The sequence below is a fragment of the Theropithecus gelada genome, chromosome 10, assembly GCF_003255815.1.
Source record: "Theropithecus gelada isolate Dixy chromosome 10, Tgel_1.0, whole genome shotgun sequence".
Lineage (NCBI taxonomy): Eukaryota > Metazoa > Chordata > Mammalia > Primates > Cercopithecidae > Theropithecus > Theropithecus gelada.
In genome coordinates this window covers 16,844,013-16,857,108 of record NC_037678.1, presented here as the reverse complement: position 1 = coordinate 16,857,108, position 13,096 = coordinate 16,844,013, and the positions used below count along the sequence as shown (strand labels likewise).

The 13,096-nt window shown below is 46.8% G+C and overlaps 1 protein-coding gene and 1 non-coding gene across 7 annotated transcripts in view; both read right to left on the bottom strand.

Moving 5' to 3' along the window:
• LARGE1 (LARGE xylosyl- and glucuronyltransferase 1) overlaps positions 1-13,096 on the bottom strand; it is a 631,116-nt gene that overhangs the window by 409,077 nt on the left and 208,943 nt on the right. The window lies entirely within an intron of this gene.
• LOC112633896 lies at positions 7,350-7,484 on the bottom strand. Its single transcript, XR_003121656.1, has one exon. It is a non-coding gene; the product is annotated as a small nucleolar RNA SNORA76 (small nucleolar RNA).

Sequence of the window (13,096 nt, the reverse complement as noted above, 5' to 3'; positions counted from 1 at the left end):
TGGGTGAGTTAAACCGCTGCTCAGGAATGAGACACTGTGGGTGTTTCTTAGGCAGCACAATGGTGACAGCAATGGGCATATTTTTCTCCTGTGCCTTGTTACTGGGCTGGATTAATCAAGACATTTGTTTCTTAAAAGATTCAACTCACCCCAGTAAACAGAGAAGGATGTAATCTGCAGTGGCTTCTCACACTTCATTGCATGGGGACAAACCCTTATTATTTATTTATTTATTTATTTATTTATTTATTTATTTATTTTGAGACGGAGTCTCGCTCTGTCGCCCAGGCTGGAGTGCAGTGGCCGGATCTCAGCTCACTGCAAGCTCCGCCTCCTGGGTTCCCGCCATTCTCCTGCCTCAGCCTCCCGAGTAGCTGGGACCACAGGCACCGCCACCTCGCCCGGCTAATTTTTTGTGTTTTTAGTAGAGACGGGGTTTCGCCGTGTGAGCCAGGATGGTCTCGATCTCCTGACCTTGTGATCCACCCGTCTCGGCCTCCCAAAGTGCTGGGATTACAGGCTTGAGCCACCGCGCCCGGCCTATTATTTATTTTTTAAGATGGAGTGTCCCTCACTCTGTCACCCAGGCTGGAGTGCAGTGCAGTGGTGCAATCTCTGCTCACTACAACCTCTGTCTCCCAGGTTCAAGCGATTCTCTTGCCTCATCAGCTCCCCGAGTAGGTGTGAGTACAGGAGCACGCCACCACGCTTGGCTAATTTTTGTATTTTTTTGTAGAGATGGGATTTCACCATGTTGGCCAGGCTGGTCTTGAACTCCTGGCCTCAAGCAATCCACCTGCCTCAGCCTCCCAAAGTGATGGGATTATAAACGTGAGCCACTGCGCCCAGCCAACAAACCCTTAGCTTAGAACTCAAAGATCTGGATGGACATTTCAGCTCAGCTACATCCCAGGTAGGGCCATTGACTGAACCTTTACTGAGCTTCCACTCATCCAGCCCAACTGGCTTCCTTGCTGATCTTCCAACAAGACAAGCACACGCCTGCCACAGGACCTTCACACATGCAATGTCCACTGGATGGAATCTGCATCCTTTTGATATTTGTGTGCTGTGCACCCTGACTTCACTCTAGTGTCTGCTCAAAAAGCTTTCCATAACACCCTGCTCCCCTGACTTACCTTTTCCCCCATAACACTCAAATGTCTCGATCTTATATACATACCTATTTCTTCACTGATTATCCCCTGTGACTGGCACATAGTAGGAACTCCATAAATCTTTCAGGAGTGAATGAATGTCTGCCTGCAAGTTTGACAGAGACTCGGGGTCCTCCTCTGTAGGCTAACCTCCCAAAGCTGACCTTGAACAACTGATGTAAATATGAACTGAGACTGGTTATATGAAAACCCACGATCGTGAAAACATGTGCTCAGCACGTAGTGAGCATTTACAAGTTTCATTGTTTCTATTTTTCACATTCTAACATCTCTGAAGTCGAGAAAGTTTGAGCAATCACTGGAGATCACAGAGCAGAGGCTGACACAGTTGTTCCCACTAATGCCTCTTCCCAGAATGGGTGTCAGAGGCTTCAGTGAAAATCCCAGAGACAATGAAGGGAGTCACTCTTTTAACCACTATGAACCAAATGGTTGTGGGAAGAGGCAGGAAGAAATGGAGAACCAGATGTGTTTAGTAACATTCCTAGAAGATGAGCCAGGAGGAGGCCAGCTCCACAGAACTGCAAAGTGGGTTAAGCGTTGTCTTCACAGGATTCTCATAAGAAATGCTGCATGCTCACAATGATGCACGATATAGACAGATGCAGGAGACGGCACTAAGTTGAAAAATGGATTCTAAAGAGTGAGACTCCAAGAGAAGAAGCTTTTGCAATATCTGAGCCAATATATTTGCCTATACTTTACCCTTTATATGTAGGCATAGCAATAAAACATGACAAAAACCCAAGTCTAAAATAGTTCTTTCAATAAGCATAAAAGAAAGATTCAAAGGGATTAAAAAAAATTGTGCCATGATTTAATTAAAAGATTTCTTGGCTTTACATAAAATAATGCCATGTCTTACACTCAGCAGCATCTAAGGTTAGGTGAATTTGTTTGGAAAAAAACTGAAAAACAAGACTTCAAAGCACTCTTGACCCCAGACACTTCTCTACTGGTTCATCCATTGACCTAATTTCCCTGTATTTAATTCCCATGTCTATTTTCAAGACTGACTTACATTGCGGATTCCAAAACAACCACTGATTTACATTGCAGGTTCCAATGTAACCACTGTCCTTAACGTGTACATAGATTTGTTGCCTTCTCTCCAGGGGCATGAGATTTGTTGCCTCCAGGAAAGGCAACAAAACTATGTATTCCTTAAGGACAGTGGTTCTCAAAGGGTTGTCCTGGGACCAGCAGCAACAGCATCACCTAGACAGTAGTTAGAAATGCACATTTGCCGGGCACGGTGGCTCACACCTATAATCCCAACACTTTGGGAGACCGAGGCGGGTGGATCACGAGGTCAGGAGATCGAGACCATCCTGGCTAACACAGTGAAACCTCGTCTCTACTAAAAATACAAAAAAATAGCCAGGCGTGGTGGTGGGCACTTGTAGTCCCAGCTACTTGGGAGGCTGAGGCAGGAGAATGGCGTGAACCCGGGAGGCGGAACTTGCAGTGAGCTGAGATCATGCCACTAGCACTCCAGCCTGGGCGACAGAGCGAGACTCCGTCTCAGAAAAAAAAAAAAAAGAAAAAAAAAGAAATGCACATTCTGAGGCCTCCCAAGATCTGCTAACTCAGACACTGGAGGAGAAGAAGGGTGTTCCAACAAGTCTTTCAGGTCACTATGATTCATGCTATAGAGTTCGAGAATCGCTGCTCCAGGAAAATCACCCAGTACCATCTACCATCAACTTGACCACTCAAGTGTCACCACTCATTGAAGCTTAACTAAAATGTCCAGAGAATTAACTGCGCACCAGGCACTATGTGGAAGGCTGAATGCTGCCTCACAATCCAAAGTGGTATGTGTGTAAAAAATACAAAAATGGGATGACATGAGGGCTGGCGGGGGTGCCAGAACCATGCTCTGTTCAGGGGAATAGAGGACTGATTCTGATCCAAGAGTCCCGGTGGACTTCATCTCTGAATTTTATAGGTGAAGAAGCTGTTCAGAGCCCACTGTGGTGCTCTCTTATTGATGGAGAGGCACAGTCCCTCTCCCCCAAATGCTGGTGGCCTGGAGGCAGTGTCTGAGCTGGCCTTGAAGAGTGAGTAGTAAACCCACAGGTAGGCAGAGTCCTTGAAGGACATTCCGAGTGGAGGGAAAAACAGAAACAAAAGTAGGGAAGTGTGAAAGTAATTATTTTGTTCAGGGAAGAGTGGGTAGCAATCTGCAGTAGTGTAGGTACCTTTTAAGCTTGTAGGAAAGGCTGACGAGTGAGAGATCGGGAGGGACAGGAGAGCGTAGCCCGAGAGTGGATTTCCACATCCATGGTCTGAGGTAAGCAGCTGGCAGTGAGGACAAAGATGTTGACGGCAGTGTTTCTCACCCTGTAAGAGGAACATGGGATTTCCTGGAATCTCGTTAAACTGCGGGATCTGATTCATCATCTTGGGATGGGCCTGCAGTTGTGTCTTTTTGAGCAGCTCCAAGGTGATGCTGGGATCACACTCGGAGTGGTGAATCTAGCTGCTACAGGGAGAGTGCATGAAGATGCTTGGAAATGATGCCTTTACATTGCTGTCAGGATACATGGTTGGGTGGGTCCATGATGGTGTTTTCAGAAGAATGGCAATACATGGAAAGGAAAATGGGAATTGGGGGCAAAAGTTTTTTATAAAGCGAAGGCGGAACATGGAGTTCTGCAGACGAAAAGGAGGTTATTGGAAACAGAACAGTGCATCCACCGCAATTAGTCTCGGCAGTGCATGACAGTAAGTTCCTGATAACAGTGGCTTAAACCAGAGGGACTTTTATGTCTCTCTCACATTCCCAGAAAGTCAGTAAGTTGGTAGTGTAGGGTGGAATGTGATTTAACAGTGCCATTGGCTTCCCAGGATCCCATCATTCTGCTTTGCCATCCTCAGCTGTAAGTTGAGGCCCCTCAGTGTCCAATATCATGCTAGAGCATCAACATCCTTGTTGCAGGCTGGCAGCCAAAAGTAGTGGAAGAGAAAGCCAAAGACGGGGATGCATCTCAACAGCAAAAGTCATTGTAAGTGGCTTCCCTGAAGTTCCATGGCTATGCCCAACTGCCACAGGGGCAGGGAGACATAGTCATTTCTCTGGCTGTTTTGCTCTCCTGAATGTTAGCAGAGGTCTGTTCCTAAGCAGAAAAGGGACAATGGATATAGGGAGGCAACATGGCAGTCCTTGCTGCAAGTGGAATCCATGGTGACAACTCAAAAGGGGAGGGCACAATGAAGTAATCAGATTCTTAGGGGATACTTGAGTGTCAGCCTCCTGTGCTCACGGATGTCTGAATCTACTTGTGTCTTGCGATTTCGCTAGTTCATTAGTGTGAGTGTTCCTCTCCTCTGTCAGAAAAAACCTGTCCCAATCCTTCTCATCTGCAAGAGCCAGCTCCACTGCCATCTCCTCCAATAATGGTGGCTGCATTTCACAGGGTTGTTCTAAGAAGTCAAGGAGATAAAGCACTTGGAACAATGCTTGGCATATATTATGCGCTGGGCACATAATAACCACTTAATAAATGCTAGATACGAATTATATGCACCAAGACCCAACATGGGTGCAGAAACACAGTAGGCACTCAATATGCATTGGCTGAATCTAATCTGTATCTTCTGGACTGACCTCTGTGCCTTAGTTTTTTTCCTGTGGCTCATGTGTCCACCACACCTACCATTCTCCAAGGCCCGGCCAAAAGCCAGAATCTAGCCCCAACAGGGACATTATTTAGATGAAAGAACATTTTTCCACAGCCATCCTAGTTTTCAGGGCCTTGCCAAGAAATAGGAAAGAAAAGCAATATAAATGTTAATAGGAAATTGTCTATTCACTTTTACTTAGGCTAATCTACGGCAGACCAACAAAGAGGGAATTAGACAGCCGGAGGGACAGGAAAACACGGGACCTTGACAGGCTGAAGCCCAACAGACTGCAGTTTCCAGGAGGAAATGTAATTCCAGGCCGACAACGAAGGCTACATGGAAATCAGGACAGAGGGTTTCTCCTTGGGATGCCTCTATGGTGTGAGATGAAGTTCCTACTGTGGTCCCTGTTTTCCCGGGCATCCATCAAATTAGTGCCTACCATATGCAGCCACAGGTCTGACTGGTAGGGACAAAAGGGTGATTATAGCAGCTCCTGTCCCCAAGGACTACAGAGGCAAGAAAAAGAAACCAATAACTACAATACTGTGTGAAGTAAATGTTACTAGATGTGTAGGCTCAAGATATTAGATAAGCAAGGAAGAGGGGCAGATTGCCAGAACAACAGAGCAGGAGAAAGATTAGGTACAAAGTTGTCTTCTTGTAGAACAGAAGACCCTAAGGCGGGGTTCTAAAGGGTGAATAGGAGTTACCCTGGCAAAGAAGGCAGGAAAAGGTGTTGTAGGAAGTGAGACCACCAGGTACAAAGACTAGACAGCATGAGTTCATGTCCTCTCCAGGGACACTGATGAAGCTCAAAACCATCATCCTCAACAAACTAACACAGGAACAGAAAACCAAACACTGCATTTTCTCACTCATAAATAGGAGTCGAACAATGAGAACACATGGACACAGGGTGAGGAACATCACACACCAGGGCCTAGCGGGGTGTGGGGAGGGGTTGGAGGCAAAGGGGAAGGAGAGCATTAGGACAAATACCTAATGCATGTGGGGCTTAAAACCTAGATGACGGGCTGACAGGTGCAGCAAACCACCGTGGCACATGTATACCTACGTAACAAACATGTACGTTCAGGTCATGTATCCCAGACCTTAAAGTAAAAAAAAAGAAAAAAAAAGACTAGAGAGATACATCATGATAGGCTAAATAATGCCTCCCAAAGATGACCACCTGATGATTCCTAAAATTTGTGAGTATCACATTACATAACAAAAAAAGGACTTTGTAGGTATGATTAAAGACCTTGAGGTGGAAGATGATCCCAGATTATCCTGCTGGGCCTGATATACTCACAAAGGTCCTCGTAAGAGAGATGCAGGAAGAGTCGGCGTCAGAGGGAATGTTGGTGTGATAATGGAAGCAGAAAGTAGTGTGATTCATTTGCAGAGGATGGGGCCACAAGCCAAGGGATGCAGGTGGCTGCTAGAAGCTGAAAAAGGAAAGGGGATAGGATTCTCCCTCAGAGCTTCCAGAAGAAAACAGCCCTATGGACACCCTGAATTTAGTTCAGTGAGACTGATTTTGGACTTCTGACCTCCAGAACTATAAAAGAGTAAATCTGTATTATTTAAAAGAGTAAATCTGTATTATTTTAAGCCACTAAGTTTATGGTGATTTGATACAGTAGCAACAGAAAACGAACATACACGTGTTAAGGGTATGTCTTCCAGAATGTTAAGGAAGAACATCAGAAAACTGAATCAGAGGAGGCAGGCTCAGGCCAAGTCATGGAAGGATCTGTGCACCAGCCTGAGTTTAAGTTTTATCCTCAATGCGGAGCTTCCACTAAAGCGTCTCAGCAGAGGGATACTAAAGCGCTGACTCATCAAATTTCTGGATCTTAAATCTTAGCAATGACCACATGTCTAATTCTCCATTTTATTGACTCATTTCTTTTATTATAGACTGTAATGACTGTATAAAAAAAAGGAATAACCTAAGGAAGGCTATTTCATCCCTCCAAATTCCACTCTCATGTTCTTGAAGATGCATACACGTATCTGCAGGGCTGTGATCCAGTATGAGCATGGGTGTGCAGACAGGGAGACTTACTGGAAATTGGGGATTTCTCCCCAGAATCCTGGCCTGATAACTGCTGTATGGCTACAAAGGTCTTGTTCAAATGTGCCACCCTGTCCCAACTCCAGGAACAGGACAGGCAACCCATGTTCACTGAGTGCTCTCTTAGGGCCAGAAGCTTTGTGAACATCCTATCATTGAGCTCTCCACGATCCTTCTGGGCAGTACCCGCAGCTGCTGGGAGCCTCTTGTAACTGAGCCTGATTCCCTGAGCACTGCTGTTGCAAGGCACGACACCCATCAGTGAAGCCTGGAAAAGATGATCATCCACCTACACATGGTCCCTACCTACCTCTGCCCAGTCTCTGTCTATACACAGAAAAGCCCCGAAGGGTAGAATTCCAGCCGGCCCCCTCCTTCTCACTCACTCTTGGTACACCAACCTTTATGCACTCACACACCCCACGTCAGGGCCCCTGCCAGCTATGTCTTTGGCCGAATGTTGCTTGCTGCCAAAGGAATCACTTAGGTGGCCTCTAAGCAGCCCCGGATCTGACAAGCTGGGTCTGCTCTAGCACCGCCGCTAGACCCCTGAGGCCATGGCCAGACACGCAGAGGCTCTAAAGCAGTGCTCTGGCTGTTGCCAGAGCAGGGGACCCAAACTAAGGAGGATCCAAGGCACAAGAAGCCTGAGTTCAAATCCTCATTGAGACACTTCACAGCTAGAAACCTTGGCCAAGTCACTGTCCTTCCATCAAAACAGGAGGGTATGGCCATCATCTACGCTTGCCACCATGGTGCACCCCACAAGTTAGAAAGCGACACTTCCCATGCATCTGACAGGTCCCACAGCCACAGAGGGCTCTGTGGTGGAAACACAACACAACACAACACAACACAACACAACACAACACACACCTGGCATGCTGAAGCCTCAAATTTGAGCTGTTTTCAACAGTGTTGTCATGAACAGATTCTTGCAGTCTATTCCACCCCCTTCCATCTTTTCTTTTAGAATCTGTATTTGGAGACAGTACTTCCCTGGAAATAAAAGCATTGAGTTGAAAGGTCTATCATGGAGTTAAAGGATATGCACAATTTATGGTTCTTGTGATGACCTGGCTCTCTCCAGGAAGAGCAATGTCGATCCCACCAAGTCAGATCAGACAGCACTGCTCATGTCCCTACTTCATTCCAGCATGGAACCAAGCACTTCAGTTATTCTTTTCCAATACCACACAACGCTCAGCCCCATTTGACTGATGAGGAAAGTGAAATTATGGAAAGCAAAGCGACTTGCCCAAGGCAATGCAGTTATTTTGATACAGAGCTGGGAGAAGGATCTGAGTCCCTGGAATCTTCCAACTCCATTGTATCTGCTGAATTATTCAGGTCTTTGAGTTATCCCACACTACTTCAACAGCTCTCGTTTATTACACATAACCATAGGCCAGGTTCTAGACGCTACTTTATTATATACACTACCACGTTCGTCCAAGGCAATAAGGCAATAAACATGATAATGTTGCTGATGATGATAGTAGCACCTACCTACTACTGAATGTTTAATACGTGCGGGCATTGTGTAAGGCACTTACATTATTTTAACTCTAAAGATCTATGAGTTAGTCTGAACATGCCCAGTTTATAGATGAAAGAACTGGAGCTCAGAAAAGAGACATCCCCCAAGAGTCCCACAGATGATAAATGGAAAACACATCCATCAATAAATGGATTTGAACACAGGGCTGGCTCCTAACCGTTAACTGCCCCAGGTGGGCGACAAGAGAGACGGTTTCTAAAGATGACAGTGAGAAAAATCAGCATTCCGTGTTGGTTTGCCTTCCCTGCAACGTGCCGGCTGTGTGTCGTTTGATCAGTGCTGAGTTTATTTCAACCCCATCAGACTGGCTGCATACAAATGCATGTCTTTCTCTTCCGGGGGCTGCTTCCCATTATAGCAAACATGGATCACACGGCTCAGGCCACACCCCCACACAAGCCTCCAGGGCACCGCCTCCAATGGCCAAGAGGGACCCCGTCAGGGCCTGAGAACAGAGGGAAAGCTCCCTCTCAGGGCACCATCTGCACTGCAGAGGAGGACACAGGAAGGGGGAGCTCCTAGAAAGCAGCAAGAGTATCCTGGTATAAGGGATGAGCTTCGAGGCTAGGAAAGAAGCCACAGGTTCAAGTCCCAACTCTGCCCATAACTCAATGTGTGACCTGGGGTAAGTTAGTCTTGGTCACAGGACAACTAATAAAATTATGAAACAAGTAACTTGATGTAATTTCAGATTTCCCTCCTGGAAGGGGATGGCAGAGGTTCTAGTAAAAATAAACTGAATCGCTTTAAAGAAAGGAAATGATTTGGCAAATCCAGACAGAAAATACCTGGGCCCCAGATCATTTGCATAGCTAACCTACCTTCTTAGAAGTTCTTTTCATCAAAAGACAGAGACATAAATCCCTGTGAATTGGCCCTTTTCTGCCCTCAGGCAGGTACAATCTCAGATTCTTCCTGATCCACAGCATCTCAGATCCTGAAACCACTGCAGAATGAAAGCAGCCTGAAAAAGAAACCATGACCCCATCATCGAGTAAGAATTCTATCATCTTCAGTAGATCCAGAACTGGCACGCGAGACCAATTCCAGCTGAAAAATGTCATGGTTACTAAAGACGTGGGAGGGAATGGGGAAAACACGCTGGCTTCAGTCCTTCACTGCCCTGACACTAGATGCATCTGCCAGGTGAGAAAGGGAGAGCTCCCGGGGCCACACCTGCCCCTTGGCACAAGCAACCCCATCATTTTACTATGAGTCCATCGGTAAAATACAGGGAGTATCCAGGTGAGTAGAAAAAGCATTCAACCTCCATATAACAAGATTTATAAAATCAACGCTGGCTTGCCAGGGATCCTCTTTGACTGTAACTTAGAGAGTGTCAAGGTGTTAACAGCTGTAAGTGGTTACTAGGTTCCTGAAATCCTATAGCTGGGGTTGATGGTTACATTTCTGATGCACAACAGCCAAGCCTGTCCAAGCACACATGCATCATGCTCCCTCCCTCCTTTCTCCAGCTGCTCTGGCTTTGCAGCCAGTCCTACTCCCTGGTCTCAGTTCTTGGGAATCAAGGGAACTTTCTAAAATATCAAGTTGCTTTAGAGAAGTGTCAATTTGTAAATTCTCCACTTGGCCCTGTCTACCTGCAAAGATACAGATAAGTCTGGGGGAAGCAAAAGAGATTTTGTGTCTCTTTTTAGTTTCCAGATGGAGCTGCCTCCCACGGTCGACCCACACACCCAAGTGGCTGATGTCACCGTTATGATTTTAGTAGCACTGTGAGGGCCCTGGGGGCGAGAACCCCCATAAAAATCAACAATATCAAGCATATCTGAGGAAGCCAGAGAGACAGAAACTAGGGAACCAGAGTGTGCTTAGCTCTGGAAGGGTCTGCAGAATCACCAAGCAGAGACGCATCATATGGACATCTGTGCATATACACAGGATGGAATGAGCCAGGGCCTTAGAGAGGATGACACTTGACCAGGCTGATGATGTCCAAGCTGCTGAGAAGGATCCAGTCCCAAATATCACCCAGTACGACCCTTTGGGAAAATTCCCTTGGCCACTGTGTAGAATGTCAGGCTCGGGACTAAGAAAGCACCTGTCCCAGAGGAGAAAAGAGTGTTTTCAACCAAGCTTGGCACTGTGGTGAGTCCAGCCTCCACGGACTGAACAGAAGTTAGAAGTTGCTGATGTGGAGCTGCTATTGCAGGAACGAAAGGAGGGAGGCGGAAGAGAAAAGAAAAAATCTAAGGAATATGACAGTGCACTGGGCACTGAGGCTGTCTGTGGGGAAAAGAGGCTCTGGAAGGGGGTTGTGGTGGCCACTGTGTAGACAGAGACCCTTATACCCAGCTCAGCCAGGAGCTCTCCTGAGCTCCCCTCGCCATAACACAGGCATTACATGCCTGCCTGAGGTATTTCATCTCTTCAGGTGATTGTCATCGTACTATGTTGCTAGGGCGGATGTAACAGAATACCAGACTGGGGGGCTGAAACAACAGGAATTCATTCTCTTAGAGTTCTGGAGGTTGGAAGTCTGATATCAAAGTGTTGGCAGAGTTTGTTTCTTCTTTTTTGTGTGTGTGAGACGGAGTCTTGCTCTGTCGCCCAGGCTGGAGTGCGGTGGTGTGATCTCGGCTCACTGCAACCTCTGCCTCCGGGTTCAAGCGATTCTCCTGCCTCAGCCTCCTGAGTAGCTGGGATTGCAGGCGTGTGCCACCATACCCAGCTAATTTTTGTATTTTCAGTAGAGACAGGGTTTCACGATGTTGATCAGGCTGGTCTCGAACTCCTGACCTTGTGATCTGCCCGCCTCGGCCTCCCAAAGTGCTGGGATTACAGGCATGAGCCACTGTGCCCAGTCCAGAGTTAGTTTCTTCTGAGGCCTGTCCTTGGCCTGCAGCTGGCCGTCTTCTGCCTGTGTCTTCACAAGGTCTTTCCTCTGTATCTGTGTTCTAATCTCCTCTTCTTACAGGGACACCAGTCGCATCGGACCAGGGGCCACCATAATGACCTCACTTTACTTTAATCACCTCTATAAAGACCCTATCCCCAAACAGTCACATTCCTGGGTACCGGGGGTTAAGGCTTCAACACATAACTTTGGAAATGGAGGGGCACGATTCAGCCAATCACAGTCATTACCACTTTCATACCACTGAGCGAAATGAGACACACAGGAAATAAGTGACTTCTCAGAAGCCACACCGCTCATCTGCAGCAGAGCCAGGATTAAAATCCAGACCTCCAAGACCCTGAAAACACGATCCCACCACGCCCCGAAGCTGCCTAGACCTGTGAGGTTGCTGGCATCAGGCCCTGTTTTACAAATAAGAGAGCCAAGGCTGAGGAAGGTGAAGGAACTTACCAGAGGGTCATGGATCTAAAAAGAGTGGCATTGGGACTCATATCTAGGGTCTATCTAGCTTTACCCCTACTAGTCATTTGCGTTGAATGCACGCCAAGACTGACTGCACCTGGATTTAAACTCTTCATTGGTAAGGCAGTAGCGCCCTTCCTTCGTAACTCGTTCTTCTCTATTCAGGGTGGTCCAGGCAGCATGGTTGTTTAGAGGTACCTATTCTCCATTTGCTCCATTTTAATCTTGCTCTGTCGCCCAGGCTGGAGTGCAGTGGTGCAATCTCGGCTCACTGCAAGCTCCACCTCCTGGGTTCATGTCATTCTCCTGCCTCAGCCTCCTGAGTAGCTGGGACTACAGGCACCCGCCACCACACCCGGCTAATTTTTTGTATTTTTAGTCAAGATGGGGTTTCACCGTGTTAGCCAGGATGGTCTCGATCTCCTGACCTCATGATCCACCCGCCTCGGCCTCCCAAAGTGCTAGGATGACAGGCGTGAGCCATCATGCCTGGCCTAATTCTCTAATTCTTAAATTAATTTCTTAATATTTACAAATCTTAGGAAAGGTATTTAAAATCCTTCATTAAAGGCCATTCAACTATATGATCACAGCATCCTTCAGTGAGTCCCCATGTAACTGACACTGGCTCTCCGATTTGTACTTTATGCTTCCTTCGGGACCTCTCCATGGTGCTTACTATAAAACCTTGTACTTAGTAGTTTCCCAATAAATATTTGCTGAATGCATGAATGGATGGACGGACAAAGTGGTCCAAGGAACCTCAAAAGGCCCTTCCCAGCTTTAAGCTTCATGATTCTGCTCTAGGGGGTGACACAGTGGGACTGCTGCCCTATGGCTGAGCACTGCATTAGATCTAAACCAGACCTTTTGATCTCTTCAGTGTATCTTCCTCCAGCAAAGCCAGCATGTCAGGGCAGCTTCACCAACCAAATCAAGGCAGGGATAAGAAGCTGCCTTTGAGAATAATGGGCTTTGCCCAGGCACAAAATGATAGAAAGCTCTGGGAACCAATTAAACTTTTCCTTTATAATTAAAGCCAATACTTTTTTTTTTTTTTTTCCTGAGATGGAGTAATGCTCTGTCACCCAGGCTGGAGTGCAGTGGTGTCATCTTGGCTCACTGCAACCTCCATTCCTGGGTTCAAGCGATTCTCGTGCCTCAGCCTCCTAAGTAGCTGGCATTACAGGAATGCACCACCACGCCCAGCTAATTTTTACATTTTTCGTACAGACGGGGTTTTGCCATGTTAGCAAAGTTAGTTCGAGGCTGGTCTCGAACTCCTGACCTCAGGTGAT